This window comes from Columba livia, chromosome 11 (assembly GCF_036013475.1).
Source record: "Columba livia isolate bColLiv1 breed racing homer chromosome 11, bColLiv1.pat.W.v2, whole genome shotgun sequence".
In the NCBI taxonomy this organism is placed as follows: domain Eukaryota; kingdom Metazoa; phylum Chordata; class Aves; order Columbiformes; family Columbidae; genus Columba; species Columba livia.
In genome coordinates this window covers 9,150,531-9,164,142 of record NC_088612.1, presented here as the reverse complement: position 1 = coordinate 9,164,142, position 13,612 = coordinate 9,150,531, and the positions used below count along the sequence as shown (strand labels likewise).

Genomic DNA, 13,612 nt, shown 5'->3' with positions numbered 1-13,612 from the left:
TGTGGAAAGAGAATTTACTCCTCAGGTTCTGAAAGCTCTGTGTGAACTTCAATATGATGGTGCCAGTTTTAATCAAAGTAATGTACTGTGGATGTCACCTGCATTTTTATCCCGTTCCCTTTGACAGAAATAGAATTCAGAGTTCTGCTAGAGATAGAAAGGGCAGAAAAACCCACTCCCAGACTCATTTTGCTTGCTGTTATTCTGCTACCATAATTACATCTAAACATAATTATGGGCAAGACAAATGACATTTTTAGCTTTGGTCTTTAAAGACAAGAGTTAATTTCAGGTTTTGACCAGAACTATGTTAATTAGCCTCTACTAAGTCTCTTTGTATGAAAGTACCTCACCCAGGACTTAGCACAGGTTGCCTTTCCTGTATCTTTGAGTAATGAAAGGACACGGCATGGCAACCAAATCAAGGGCTACTGCATTAACAAGGCCACTTTTCTGCCCATTTATCATCTATTAAAGGTGCACTAGTTTGTAAAGTAACACCACCTTCAGCAGGGCCGCCAAGAACGGCTCCTCATTTATTTTCTGCATGGTTTAAGTTGGAGTTAGACCCACCTTGTAGCTCAGAGGTGACAGCCGGTAAGAAAAAGTACACTAATTGAGACATCTCAAGGGAGAAATAGAAGAAAACTGAAAAGGTAATTAGAATGAGAGGGTTTCAAGCTGGGTAAGTAAAATCGAATGGAGGTGCATATTAGGGGCTGTTACAGATGGGAAAGAAAGTACTTGGAGAATAAAAAAAGAAAAATGAATATTAGAGAACAGAGCACCCTTTTCACACTTGAAGAATAGAGGAGAGAGATAAAAAATAATGTAACAGCGGAGATACAGGCTGGTGGAAAAAAAAGCTCCAGAAATATGAAGGACATATTTAAATGTAAGAGAGAAAGAACAGCACAAAAATAATAGAGCAGATCAATTACCAGAGCTGTAGCCAAGGAAGGAGAAACTGTCAAATGAATATTTCTGGAGCTGTGGAAAAGTCTCCTTACTTTGTGGGGGATATAGAGTGTGTTGGGTCTGTGTTCTTTTATGAGGGGGTTCTTTTGGGGACTAACTCAATATTTGAATTTGCTGCAGCGTCAGTAGCCCAAAGGGAGCGCTGGGGTGAATGCCGACCTGGGCAGAATTGGATTAATTACATGTTTTTGTGACCTTTTTATGCTGGTTGAAGTTTTAGCCCCTCAACAATTACGTGTGTGTCTCTTTTGCTTTAATTTCAATGGTTAGGGACATATTAAGGTCCAGTCCCAATTTTTCCCATTTTAATCTTCCCCTTACCTGCTGGAAAAGAATCCCCTGGGTTTCCCCCAGGTCGTTTCCAGCTCACACTAGGGAAGCTGAAGTTGCGCTGTTTTCGTGGGACTGGACCAGCGGTATTTCTCCTCATTAGAACTTGTTTGTACAATGTAATGCACAACAGACAACGCGTTTAAAGCTGGTTGTAGTTACTAAGTTGTGTCCTTGAAATTGATATTCATTGTGGAAATGGAATTTTCTGATCCAAGTACAGTATTTGTGGTTTTAGTCGTTAGTCTCACTAGAGCATTTTTCCTCCGCATTTTCTGTTAGCTTTTTCTTTATAAGCTTCACTGATAAAATTGTCAGAAAAGGGTTTGTTATTTCATAAAATTTGTACTGGCTTCTGCTAAAAATTTGGAAAACTCTGAAGCTGTTGGTACCACGCTGGCATTTTTTTAGCCACTGAAAATTTTTGAGCACTTGATCAAAACCCATTTTCATGTTTCCATTTTAATGTTTTTGTATGTAAGAAAATTTGCCTAGAAACTGGAAACTATAAAAATCTTAATGACATTTCACAGCTTGATTCTATTCTTCCTGAGAAATAACTAAAAGCAGTTGAAAATTTGCTAAACTGGAAGAGAAAAAAAAGAAAAGCCACCCCAAAACTTTAAAAAAGCAAAATCCTCCAGACTTGAAAGACAAAATGCATCAGCAATTTAAAACAAACCAGAAAACCACTCTATGGAGGTGGACATGCCTTGGCTGTTTCCCATCATTATAAAAGCTGCCTGTATGGCAGGAGCGTTCATGAATAGTCAGGATTGCAGCATTTTGTACTAGATGCTGTCCAAAGGAAGAAAGAAAATGTACATCTTCACCTCAGGTTAATTGCATTAGTTATGGAAATGCTCTAACCATGGACTTCCAGGATAACAAATTCACGTGTACTTTTTTTTTCTTTGGCAAGGTGCAGTCAGCCCTTTGCATAAGGCAACAGTGGCAAGTTTAGTGGAAAATGACGGTGCTTTTAGTACCAGAGTTTTAAAGATCACAAACTCTAAGGACTTGAAAAACAAAGAAAACCTTGTGACAGAGAATATTCTTCTTCATTCATCATTTGAAACCCTGCCTCTAGAAGTGCTAAGAACAAATTATTTTCAATATGTGTTAGCCTCAGGGGATTTGATAAAAGGAGCTTTTCTTTTCCAGCTGGCTGATGAAACGTGGTCTGCAGAAGACCTTAGTGACTTGGATGGCAGTTCTGGGACTCCCCCAGATACAGCAAACTTTTCCGATCCAAGGAACCAAAACCTAAAGATGTGTCACAGGCCTGAAGGAATACAGGAGCTGGGCAGACAGGGCTCATTCATCAGCCTGTAAGCCTGGCAATCTCCTGGGGAAAGGTGGAAAACAAATTAATATCCCATCTCCAAGCTCTCCTGTAGGTTCTCCAGTGCTGGACTGTTCCAAGTAAGGAAAGCAACTTTCATAGTTGGGAGAGATCCGTCTCGCTTCCACTCCAGATAGAGTTGCATGGATGGTTTTCTCAACAAGAGAGCTAGCGAGGAGTTCCAGTCTGTCTTTCCTATGCAGATCCTATCTACCAGTGCTAAACAAGCATTTACCAGAGCTGCCATCGGATGTTGGTATTGAAGATTTGGGATTTACAAAGTTGATTTTGCTTCCTTGGAAGGGAACGCAGACCTCTTTGGTCACCTCCATTAAAAAATGCCCTGTTCTGTCCCTTGTGGACATTTCCTCCTGACAAGCAAGACAGAGCTCTGAGGAAAGGCAGCAACCAGCAGGCCCGGGAGTGATTTGTTTTCAAATGAAGGAGTCCTGAACGTAGAAATTGTTTCCTCTAATGTTGTTTGCTTGCTTATGCTGCTCTAGGGTGGCCCCTTAGACTCTGTGGCCAGTCGGCACATGGGATTTATTTTAATATATTTTCATTTCCTTCATTATTAATCCATGCAATTAAAACACTAATACCACTGTAGATGACCATAGGTTTATATAGATACATTCAAATTAGCCGTGTTATCGATAATGATCAATTCATGTGATTCCATCTTCAATAATCATTGTACGGTTACACTCACAAACAATCTGAATTGGAGCAACACATATCAGAATAGACCCGAAGTATTTCAAGGTTCTCTTCTGATCCAATTTATATTTAATAATCAGAGAGCTGCTAAATGAACTTCCCTGTTCTTAGAGTAGACATCTGCCTGGCAGGGACTGAAACCCAGTCACCAGACTGTCCCTGTTAACATTCACTTGGCGTGGAAGCTGTGAGCCACATTCCTCGAAAGTACCTCGTTTTTCCAGCTGCTTCTTGTTATCTGTGTTTCTGGTAAGAAGTTTCATCAATTATTTTCTAACAGTTGCATTCTGCTTTCTATTTGGCTTTAATTTCTTATATACATTTGTGTATGGTGCGTGTATAAAATGTGTATGTACATTTGTGTATTTATTTTCTCCATGCCGTGATATTATTGTCTCTGTCAGTGTTCAGATCTAGGCAGACAAATGAGATAAACAAATGGAAACCAGTGTCATTAAATATCCCCAGAAGCTCCACCCAAATGTTCTAAACAGGTGGAGACAACAGGTAACTCGTGCCCTCCCTGACTTCACTGCTGGGGGGTTACACGCTGTAGGAGTTTGTTGCCCTTCAGCAGATAATCTTGCAATTTCTCATGACCTGTCTGTTCTTTGAAATTCTGCTTGCTGAAAAGTTTAGCTTAAACATAATCATTAATTGGGCTTTACAGTCCAATAGTAATTACTAATACTGGGGACCACTGCCTGTCAGCCTGTTTATTCCTAGATACCTGGCTGCTTTAGCTTTTCCGTCTCTCTCTCTCTTTATTTATTTATTTATTTATTTTTTTAAAGCAACGGGAAAAACACCTGAATAATTCAGCAGGAACCTTTTACATTATGAAAAATATAATCAGCTGGCAAGGGTGAGATATCTTATTTCTACAGGATGCTAACTCAAGTATTACAAGTGACTGCAAGATTAATGCCAGAACGCAGTAGGTGTGGATACACATTTTCTTCATTGTTCCAGGCGGTCTCAGCCGGCACAGAGCGCTGAGAGGAGACCGTGTGTTCCTCACCATGCCTACCTAATGCCATTTAATAATTTAAATCCATTAATCGGTTAAGAGGAAGACTTAGTGTTGCTTGACTCACCACTGCCAAGTGAAGGGTTTTTCCGGGCTAGATAAAAGATCTTCAAATTTTGTTTTCTTGCAAGAGAACTGTGAGAACCACAGCTTTCTTCATAAGAGGCTTCAGTTTTTATTGGGAGGGTGTGTGTTATTATGCCAAAAGTGCTTAACTAAGCAATAATATCCGTACATCATAAGTAGATGTCCGAGAATATTAGCTGTTTATGTCACTGACACACTCTGAAGAGTCTACAGGGGGCTCTTTCAGGAGTCAGGACCTCAATGTAATATACAGGCTTTGATTCTGATATTTCCCTTGATAACTGTGCTCTACCATATTGGGGTCAGAAGTCAGCAAAGGTTCATTGGCTGTTGTAATGCTCACTGTCACCAGTAATAAGTACAAAGGACTTGCTTTAAAAGCTGGCTTATAAAAGTTTAAGGGAACTTGGATTGCTTAAGTGAACTTCCAAGGCTCTTCAGGGGCCAAGTGCACTTTGGTTGTCTACTTATATTAATTTCACAGAGTTTAAAGGGTCAAGCAATGCAGTTGGTGATGCTTATTAATTTATGAAACACAGAATCTTGCACTATCTTGCTTTGACCACTTTCGCTCTCCTTTTAGGAAATCTAATATACATTAAAGCTTGCTAGACAAGGGCACCCTAAAGGATTAAGCCCAAAGTTCACAGCTGGACTAAAAGGTTGAAAGATGATGTATCCCCTACACTGATTTGATTCCAAGTGACGTTCAAACAACGGAACCAAATTGTAGATGTTTGAATGTGTAAGGAAACAGCAATTAGACGAATATCACAGAAAGGCAAAGGATTAGGATTTATTTTCCTTAAAATGGTAAAACTGATTGCAGTCTTCTGCTTTCATTCACAGGGATGTGTTTGATCACATCAGCTTTTGGGGTCAGTGGTTGTCAAGAACAGATTTTGGTGTTACAATACAGGTTGCCAAGCTCTAAATGTTCATGCAGCCCTAGTAACTTCACAGAATATATTTGATTGTTGTGGCGATGCTGAACTGAGTTCTGGGTAGGAAAATATGAGCTGGAAGGGAAGAAGGAAAAGAGAAATAGAGAGCTGCTGAAGTAACAGGATTAGAATTTAGAAACCTGACATAATCCTATTCAGGGGTATTTCTGCATTCTGTTTACTTGCTTTTGAATTGCTTTGGTGTCTTGTCCAAGGGAGATAATTCCAGAAGTCATTCATGCCCAGGCTGCAAATTCGATACTGCATTGAGGTGACAAATGGAGTGTGATTGCAAAGCTACCCAGAAAATTGGAAATCAAATTGGCTGTGATGGTTGGTCTGTGTGGTCTCCTTTTGGAATCAACAAGAGGGAGAAGAAAATGAAGGACGGGAAAATGAAGTGTGTCCTACTGTACAGAAGATGAGTTTATTTAGCCAGAGTTGGTAGAGGGGGAAGCAAATTTCACGTTATGTCAGCTGTGATTCCGGAGGCCTTAGGGAACACTCACCTCGTTGTGCTTCAACGTACTTCACTGGAAATTTGCTGTTGTGAAGAGAGACTCCAAACCTTGTACGGGAGTCCCAGTGGTGAGGACTGTTTGCATTGCAGCTGGGCCCAAACAGCCTCAGATAAGATTGTGGGGCCCCGTGGTGCCTCACCTGCTGGGAGAAAGTCCATGGCTGGAGAGAATTCATAGCTTTTGTGAGTGAAAAAGGAAAAAGAAGATGGGAGGCAAAACAGCTTGGAAGAATTCTGTGTGATCTACAGCACTTTATTTCCAGCCAGAGAACAGAACTTACATGTCCGGGACTTCAGCAGCCTTACCCTTGCATTTTAAACGCTTTAAACAGAGAACAATACAGAAAATCCCATAGGACACATGAGAAAGGGGGTTGTACTGAATCCCTGTTATTATATCTTTGCATTTACTTGCTAACATAGACTGACCTCTGAGATTTTATACTATGGGGTATTTGGTTTAAAATGTACTGCAACCTTTTTTTTTTTTTTAATTGATCAGATCAGCCTTGAACACTCAAAGAAAAATCTGCCTGCTCCAAATATTGCCTGAGGATTTAGAAAGTTCTTTCTTGGAAACAGAAGAATGAGATGAAACAATCATCTGTGAAGCCTGGTAAGAAAGAAAAAGAATAAAGGAATGAGTTATGTTTGACTTGTCTTCTTCCAAGAGATGATTTTTTTTTGTTGTTTAAGTAGACTTTAGATGTGGGAGGTGTTGTGGGAGATGTTCTGTGCAGTTTTGAGACGCAGATTTATCATGGCAACTCTGCAGGCCCTGTAGCCTCCATGTACAGGAGAGAGTCTGAGGGGATATTTCTCCTCACTGCCCTCCATTGGTCCTTGTCACAGAAAAAAAGAGAGAGAAAAAGAAGATCTAAGAGATGAACTGGAGCTGAGCTGACCACGGACTTTGTCCAAGGAGTTGGTATGTTCGGGGATATAATAGTCTTCCTGGTGTTTCACTAATGGTGGTTGCTTTGGTAGGTGAAGGAGCCCTGAAATACCACATTTGCCACTCTGTTAGGAACTGAAATAGCTGGTTGTCTGACACCAGAAATAAACGACTGCTTAGAGGTTCTTGTGCTGCTCAAAGCAGTTCCAGTGTCTTGCTAAAGCAAGTTTCAAAACAAGGGCAATTTTTCTCCTGCTCTGGTAATCTGTAAACCAAAAACGGTTCTTTGTTTGGCAACTCGATTTGCAGAGAGACTGCATCATTTACCACCTGAGTTGTATGAAAAACTTTCCTAATGACAGGTGTCAATCAAGTAAATGTTTGCTATCTCCCACCTGAGCAGAATCAACACTAAAATTTCAAACGTGTCATTAATAAACAAGGAGCCAATGGATGTGAGAGCAATGGAAACCCTGTGATCGCTTACTCTGAAAGGGATGATTGTCAGGCACACCTCGATGGCATCTGCTTGCAGATATAATGAAGAAGGATTATCATTGCTGTAAGTGGCTGCAGTGACTCTGGTCAGCAAATAATAAAGACATTGTCACAGTGATCGGAGCTGCCTCCCAGGTGCTAACAATGTTAAGTGATATCTTGGTGGTATTTTGAGTCCTCATTTATGTGACCACAATGGAAAACCAAAGGAAAAGGACCCTTCTTTTTTTGAGACATAATTAATTTCCTGCCATTCTCTGCCCTTCTAAACTGAAAACTCAGTCATGTCCAAAGTCAGCTTAGTCATGCACTGATTACTCAGAGAAGCAGCAGTGACACACCTTGAAAGCAAAGACCTTGGTTAGTATCGATAGACCTACACAAAATGTTGACTATATATTTGTTTCCTCCAGCGGATCCAGTTGGATCCTGATGGGAGGTGGGAGGAAAATGTTGCTGGCCATGAGTGTGAGCCATTAGCTGTGTCCTGTGGAAATGTAGAAATAAAAATTATTTTAGTATTCCAGCTTTTCCTGGGGTGCTACCTACTGTTGGGAATTGCGCAGAGTACACAAAATCCTCCTGCGTCTCTCCTTACTCGCCTTAATTTGGAGCTTCAACTAAAGGTGTTTGAAAGGAGCTTTGATATATGGCTCCATCTTCATAGAAAGGGACAAATATGAATAATAAAGTGGACCAGCCCAGTTCTGCTGGTGCATAGCTGAAGTGAGAAGCAAGGAGACTTCAAGACCTGCGTCTCATTTACAGATCAAACCAAGCAACCCAAGGGCTGCCCTGTTCAGCCACCTCTGCTTATCTTGAGTGGGGTGGCTTGGGCAGCACACTGGAAAATATAAAAGGTGCAAGAGAAGTCTCTGATTTTTAAATCCTTTAACATCCCCAAATTTCTGTTGTGATCACAGGTGATACAAAGCAGAGTTGATAAATTCACCTGTTCTTACATTGGGCAGGTGCAAAAGCTCTGGGTTTTGCTTTGGGTATCTTGCCTTGGTGAGCTTATTCCAGCTTAGTCCAGAACAAAGAGCTAAATCCTGCTGAAACAATCAGTCCCCAAGGGCTTGAGGCTATTGTCGCTAATGTACATATAAAAGTCAGTCATACCAGCTGCAGATGAAAGCTTACTAATTAATTGCATGAACTTTGTTTCTGCCTGGTTTGAGATTCTCTCAGCCTTGCATAAATATCTGGGCACCCATACTGTACACCTCAATGGGGCTGTTGATATCCCAAGGAAGACTAACAATTTTTGTGCCTAACATAGCCATGCAATTACTTCTGCTCACGTGGTCTTACAATAGCAAAATGGCTTCTGAAAACTGGGTTTGTTCACACGTGATTGAAAAGTTGCCCTATGTTGTTCTGCCAAGTTAGGCACTGATTCAGGTTTACGACCGTATCATTAATATTTTAGTACCGCATCAGTAACTGGTTGCTATTAATATGTAGTGAAACAGTGATATAAAAAGGGAGATGTTCCCTCTCATTTGGCAAAATTTGCATTACAGCTGGATGAAATTTATAACGCATCTTCTGCAACCTACTGGTCTGAACTCCTGTGATTAATTTCTACTGTGTTTATTTCTCTTTTATGTTCACTTTGGGCAATATTCTATCAAGTTTCCTGGCAAGCATAATAGTGGATATAGCTAATTTCAGCAGACTGCAAGAGAGGAACTTTGTAGAAAGTGAATTTTGAATTAGCACTAGTGTTTGCAGCAAAAATCTTCCCCTGAGAGGTCTATTCCCCTCAGCCTGGCGTCAGCAGTGCTTAAGTGCATGTGAATAGCCCAATTGACTTCAGGTGGGCAGCTGTTTAATTACCTTCCTGAACCAAGGCCAGGACCAGGAAAGAAGCCCCCAGTGCACGACCTGGGTGCCCAATTGAACCACTTGTTTCCTGGCTGCTGAACTTCTGTGAGTGACCCACAGATTGTTTGCTGAGATAATTTGGCAAACACTTTCCAGCTGAGAGTGAGTTGGAGGAAATCATCATCTGACACACAGAGAGAGGTGACATTTGTGCAGTGTATTTTTCATGACAAGGCAGCTATTGCCCAGATTTATTCCGCCTGCTTGTCTCTTCCTGTTTCAGTGCTCCCAGCAATCACATTTTTTCCCCACGTTTTATTTAGGAACTCTGAAATGACGGGTCCCTCGCCTTCCTACCAGGAGAGCGGTGTGCCGTATGCAGCGCGCTGTACGCAGGAGGAGGAGGATAAAGAATGACATGCTACTCTGGAAGCTACAACTATTTTCTTTTTTTTTCAGACCCGCATCTGCTCTTGTCCCTCTTCTGTTCTCAGATCAGTCTTTGGCTTCCCTTAGGAATCCAGCTGTGTCATCACAATGTGTGGCATCCTAATATTTCATACTAAGCTGTAAGCCAATTAGGGATGACTACTTACCATGCTGAATCATAGGAAGAGAAAAGGATAATGTGTCCTTCATACAACAAACCTCCTTTTTTTTTTTGGCAAGACAGATCACCTACACATTATATTTATAAGGCCCATGGCTTTGCACTCTACCCAATTAGGATGCAGCTTCCTTTCACACTGTTGTGATATTTTAAGGGACTTGTTTACAGATGGATGCTTATTGAAAGTGCTGACTTGCTGCCATTATACATTGTACTACCTTTCATCTTCAGATACTGAGACACTGGACAAAACTTGATGTTGTAATCACCTTTAACAGGATGAGAACATGAGTGCAGCAAAATACAAATACCTTGTCCTGAGTTCCTAAATGAACTGGTGACCCTGGATGAGAGTATAAATGTTATGGCGTGCTACCCAGAATGGAGGGAGAGGTTGATTAAAGTCAAACTGTGAAATAAAGCCTGTTATACCCAAAAAGAAGAAGGATGAACCATTCATGTGTATTTGGGAATCTGTGAAGTGTTTAGTAATGAGCATCAAAGTGAAAGATATTGAAATTTATTTCCCATGCTGAAGTAATTAATGGGCTATTATGCCAAGTGTCTAAGGTTCCAGGAGGTCTGGGATAAAGTGTTCCAGCAGAGGATGCAAAGTATGATTTAAGATTAAATGGAGTGATGTTAGTTCTAGCAGAGCACTTAGGGTGTCCCCCCTTCTTCCAATTGCTGCTTCTTTTTCCTAAGCTGCTGAGTAGCTATTGGTATTATTTATTGTCTGGGAACTGATGAAGTACTCCTTTAAATTTGTCTTTGGATCCTAAGAGTGTTGCAAACTGAAGACTCCTGTGAGCGGTACCTGCCATCTTTCAGACCTTGTTTAATCTTGTTAATCTGCACTGCAAAGCAAGCAGGGCAGCACCCTCACCCAACAGGAGCCAGTTATAATAACTGCCACCCTCAGGTGACAGATTTTGTGTACAAAGTCGTGTTAGGGACTGCATTCAAATAAGCTCCCTGGCTGCAGATACGTTCAGGGAGAAAGGATGGCCTCAGATTCAGCTTCCCAAACCAAGTCCAGCCATTTTTGTTGCATCTGCTGCTATCAGCTGCTACTAGAGGTTGTAGCTAAACAAAGCGTGGGGGCCTCTGGTTTCAGGCTTCCTCAGCAAGGTCCAACCATAGCCTGGTAGGGTTCAATTTGCTCATTCACCCCTTGCTTTCCCTCACAAATACCTCTGAGACAAACAAGTTCTTTCACAACCTGCCAGAGAAGAGCGGTGGGGAGTCAAAGCACCAACATCTGTGGCTGACAGCATAGGTGCAGGCAGCTGTAGGTTATTAGGGAGATCCTGCTTTGCTTTCCAGGGAAACTAATCCCACCTGTGTGGAGCAAGTTTGAGGGTTCACATCTCTGTGGTGAACTCTGGTGGTAAGGCAGGGCTAAGGATGGTACAGTGTAAGAGCTTCTGCAAGTAGAGGAAAAAGGCTTACGGTATTTTTCTTGCTAAGAGAAATGTTCGGTAAGTTGAAGTTAGTTCTTCTGAAAAGGTTTTGTGCTTTATCTGGAATAATGCTTGTTTTATAAACATAGGGGTTTAGAAACCTCTTGGCCTTCAAGAGAAAACTGCCTGTTTGGGAGCTGTACCTTTTTGCATTGTTATTCAAAAATGTCCCAGTTAATCATCGCTAAAGGCCTTGCCAGCCTGTGTTGCAAATTCCCTTTTTTTTTTTTTAAAAAAAATGCAGCATGTGTATAATTCATGTTGTTCCTCTCCACATAGATAAGGGCTTGTTTCAAATGTCAGGGTGGGGGAGGAAAGGATACCTGACCCAGAGGGCAATAATATTGAATGCACTGGTGTTGGACTTGACATTCCACTGGTATTCACTGTGATAACATCAATCTCAAGGAACCCTCCTGGTATAAATACAGAGCTGCTGCATTTAATATATATTTCCAAAGGAATTTCATAGTAATTGAGCATTAAATGATGTCCACTTATCGTAAAGCGTTACCGTTTTTATTAAAATTATAAATGGGCTTCAGCAGAACAGAATATACCAGATTCTTACCACCATCTCTATTAGTCTTTATGCTGTAATTGTCATTGACCGCCTTTACTGTATTATTTCTAGACAGTTCATAATTTTTCTAGCTGAGTAAATGAAGATTTGTGAGCAAAGAAAGGCACTGGCTGGATTATGGAGTGCCATTGATTTTTATTCTCCTTGTTTCACAGAATACGCTTAAAAATCTTGCTATGGCTGTGATGGGCCTTATTAGCACTTGGAGGAGCTGGATGGCAGTGTCACGCGTTCTTCTGCTGCACTAGAAATCTCAGCTGGTGGAGATGTCAGAGCTAACCTTGGAATAAATATGCTGGATGTCCAGGTGTGAGCCAGACATCAGGATTTGTGGGTCTTTCGCCAGTGCGTGGGTTGGAGTGAACCATTACAAATCCATCTTTGCAAAAGAAACTGTGACCTGGGGACTGCCCAATTCAATAACATCTCATCCTGAGAAAGGTAACGGCACATGTTGGTATTTCCCTTCTATGAAAACGATGGCTTTTGCATGGGTTATCAAAGCACCTGTCCCCATAGCCTCTCCTCACTGTGGCCTTCAAGGCTTTTCAAGTTTGCAGAGCAAGAACCCAAGTGAATGATGAGGGTTTGATTCAGTTTATGGGGAATGGTGGTTATTTCACTTTGCTCCCTTGTGCCATTTGGGGATGCTTACACATTACCAATTACTGAAAAATAGGTTAAATATAACTTTTTTTTTTTGATTGATTGATTGATTGAAAAAAGATAGGATTTGAAAATGGGGAACTGATATTTATTTTGCAAAATTTGACCCAAATTTATTAACTATTTTAGTTCTTCTGAGATTGTAAAAGAGCTAATTAGGTGTTCACAGCAGAAATGATCTTACAGAATATTACTATTCTGTTTTATTGTCATTAAACAATAAATAATGAGCCACTAAGAAATAGGAGGGGAACTGTGAATGGCAGTTATGGCAAGATTGTTTATTTCTGTGTATATTCTCAAGACCTGAATTAAATCACATGTATGGACTAGAAATACAGGGCTTTCCATCCTTGGGTGATTCAATCAAGTCTAGTATGGTAATGTTTACCTTTTAGATGCCTGTATCTTTTATTGGATCTTGATGCATTATCTAGCTCAGATTAGCAATTTGGCTTGTTAATTAGCAGGTCTTCACTGTAGTCTGTTGGTCTCTCCTGCTGATCTCTGCATTATCTGTAGAAACACAGATAATGTGTGTGGGAAGATGACCAGGAGTGCCTAAGACCTTGTACAAAGCACTAAATGCTGTATCCACACTAGGAAAAAAAGTGAAACAACCCTATTATACTCATCTGTATGTTTCTGAGAACTCTGATTTCCAGGGGGGAGAAAAATCTACTGCAATTAAAAAGGGGAAATAGCCATCCCATTTAAAAGAAAGCAGAACGTATTTGAAAATTGTTTTCTACAAAGGCACCCTCGTGAATAGCCCTTCTCTCTGTTCCCAACCTTCGCTTGAGTAAAGCTACTGTTAAGGATTCTTATGCAATAGAATTCCCCAAAGTGTTTCCATTCAATATACAAGTATTTCTGACTGTGCGAGTACAGAGAGGTACAAATACAGCCCTATCTTCGCCTTTATTGTTTATTAACGCATCGAGTGCTCGCACAACCCCTGCTCCTTCTGAAAGCCGTAACTGGCCTGTGTGTTCGGGTTTGTATATGAAGTGACAGGAATTACACAGTCTGACTCCACAAACCAAACTTTCTGCACAGCTCTGATAGAAATGAGCCCCTGGAGACTTGCAGGATGCTGCCTTTGCTCTGTGA

The 13,612-nt window shown here is 40.9% G+C and overlaps 1 long non-coding RNA gene across 2 annotated transcripts; it reads left to right on the top strand.

The window, feature by feature from the left end:
- Positions 1-518: 518 nt before the first annotated feature.
- On the top strand, positions 519-12,835 carry LOC135580564 (uncharacterized). 2 transcript variants are annotated; one of them, XR_010475404.1, is made up of 3 exons: positions 519-656; positions 6,457-6,570; positions 11,989-12,835. It is a non-coding gene; the product is annotated as an uncharacterized LOC135580564 (long non-coding RNA). The 2 variants fall into 2 exon arrangements; XR_010475403.1 differs by lacking the exon at positions 519-656 and adding an exon at positions 663-3,622.
- The last annotated feature ends 777 nt before the right edge of the window (positions 12,836-13,612 follow it).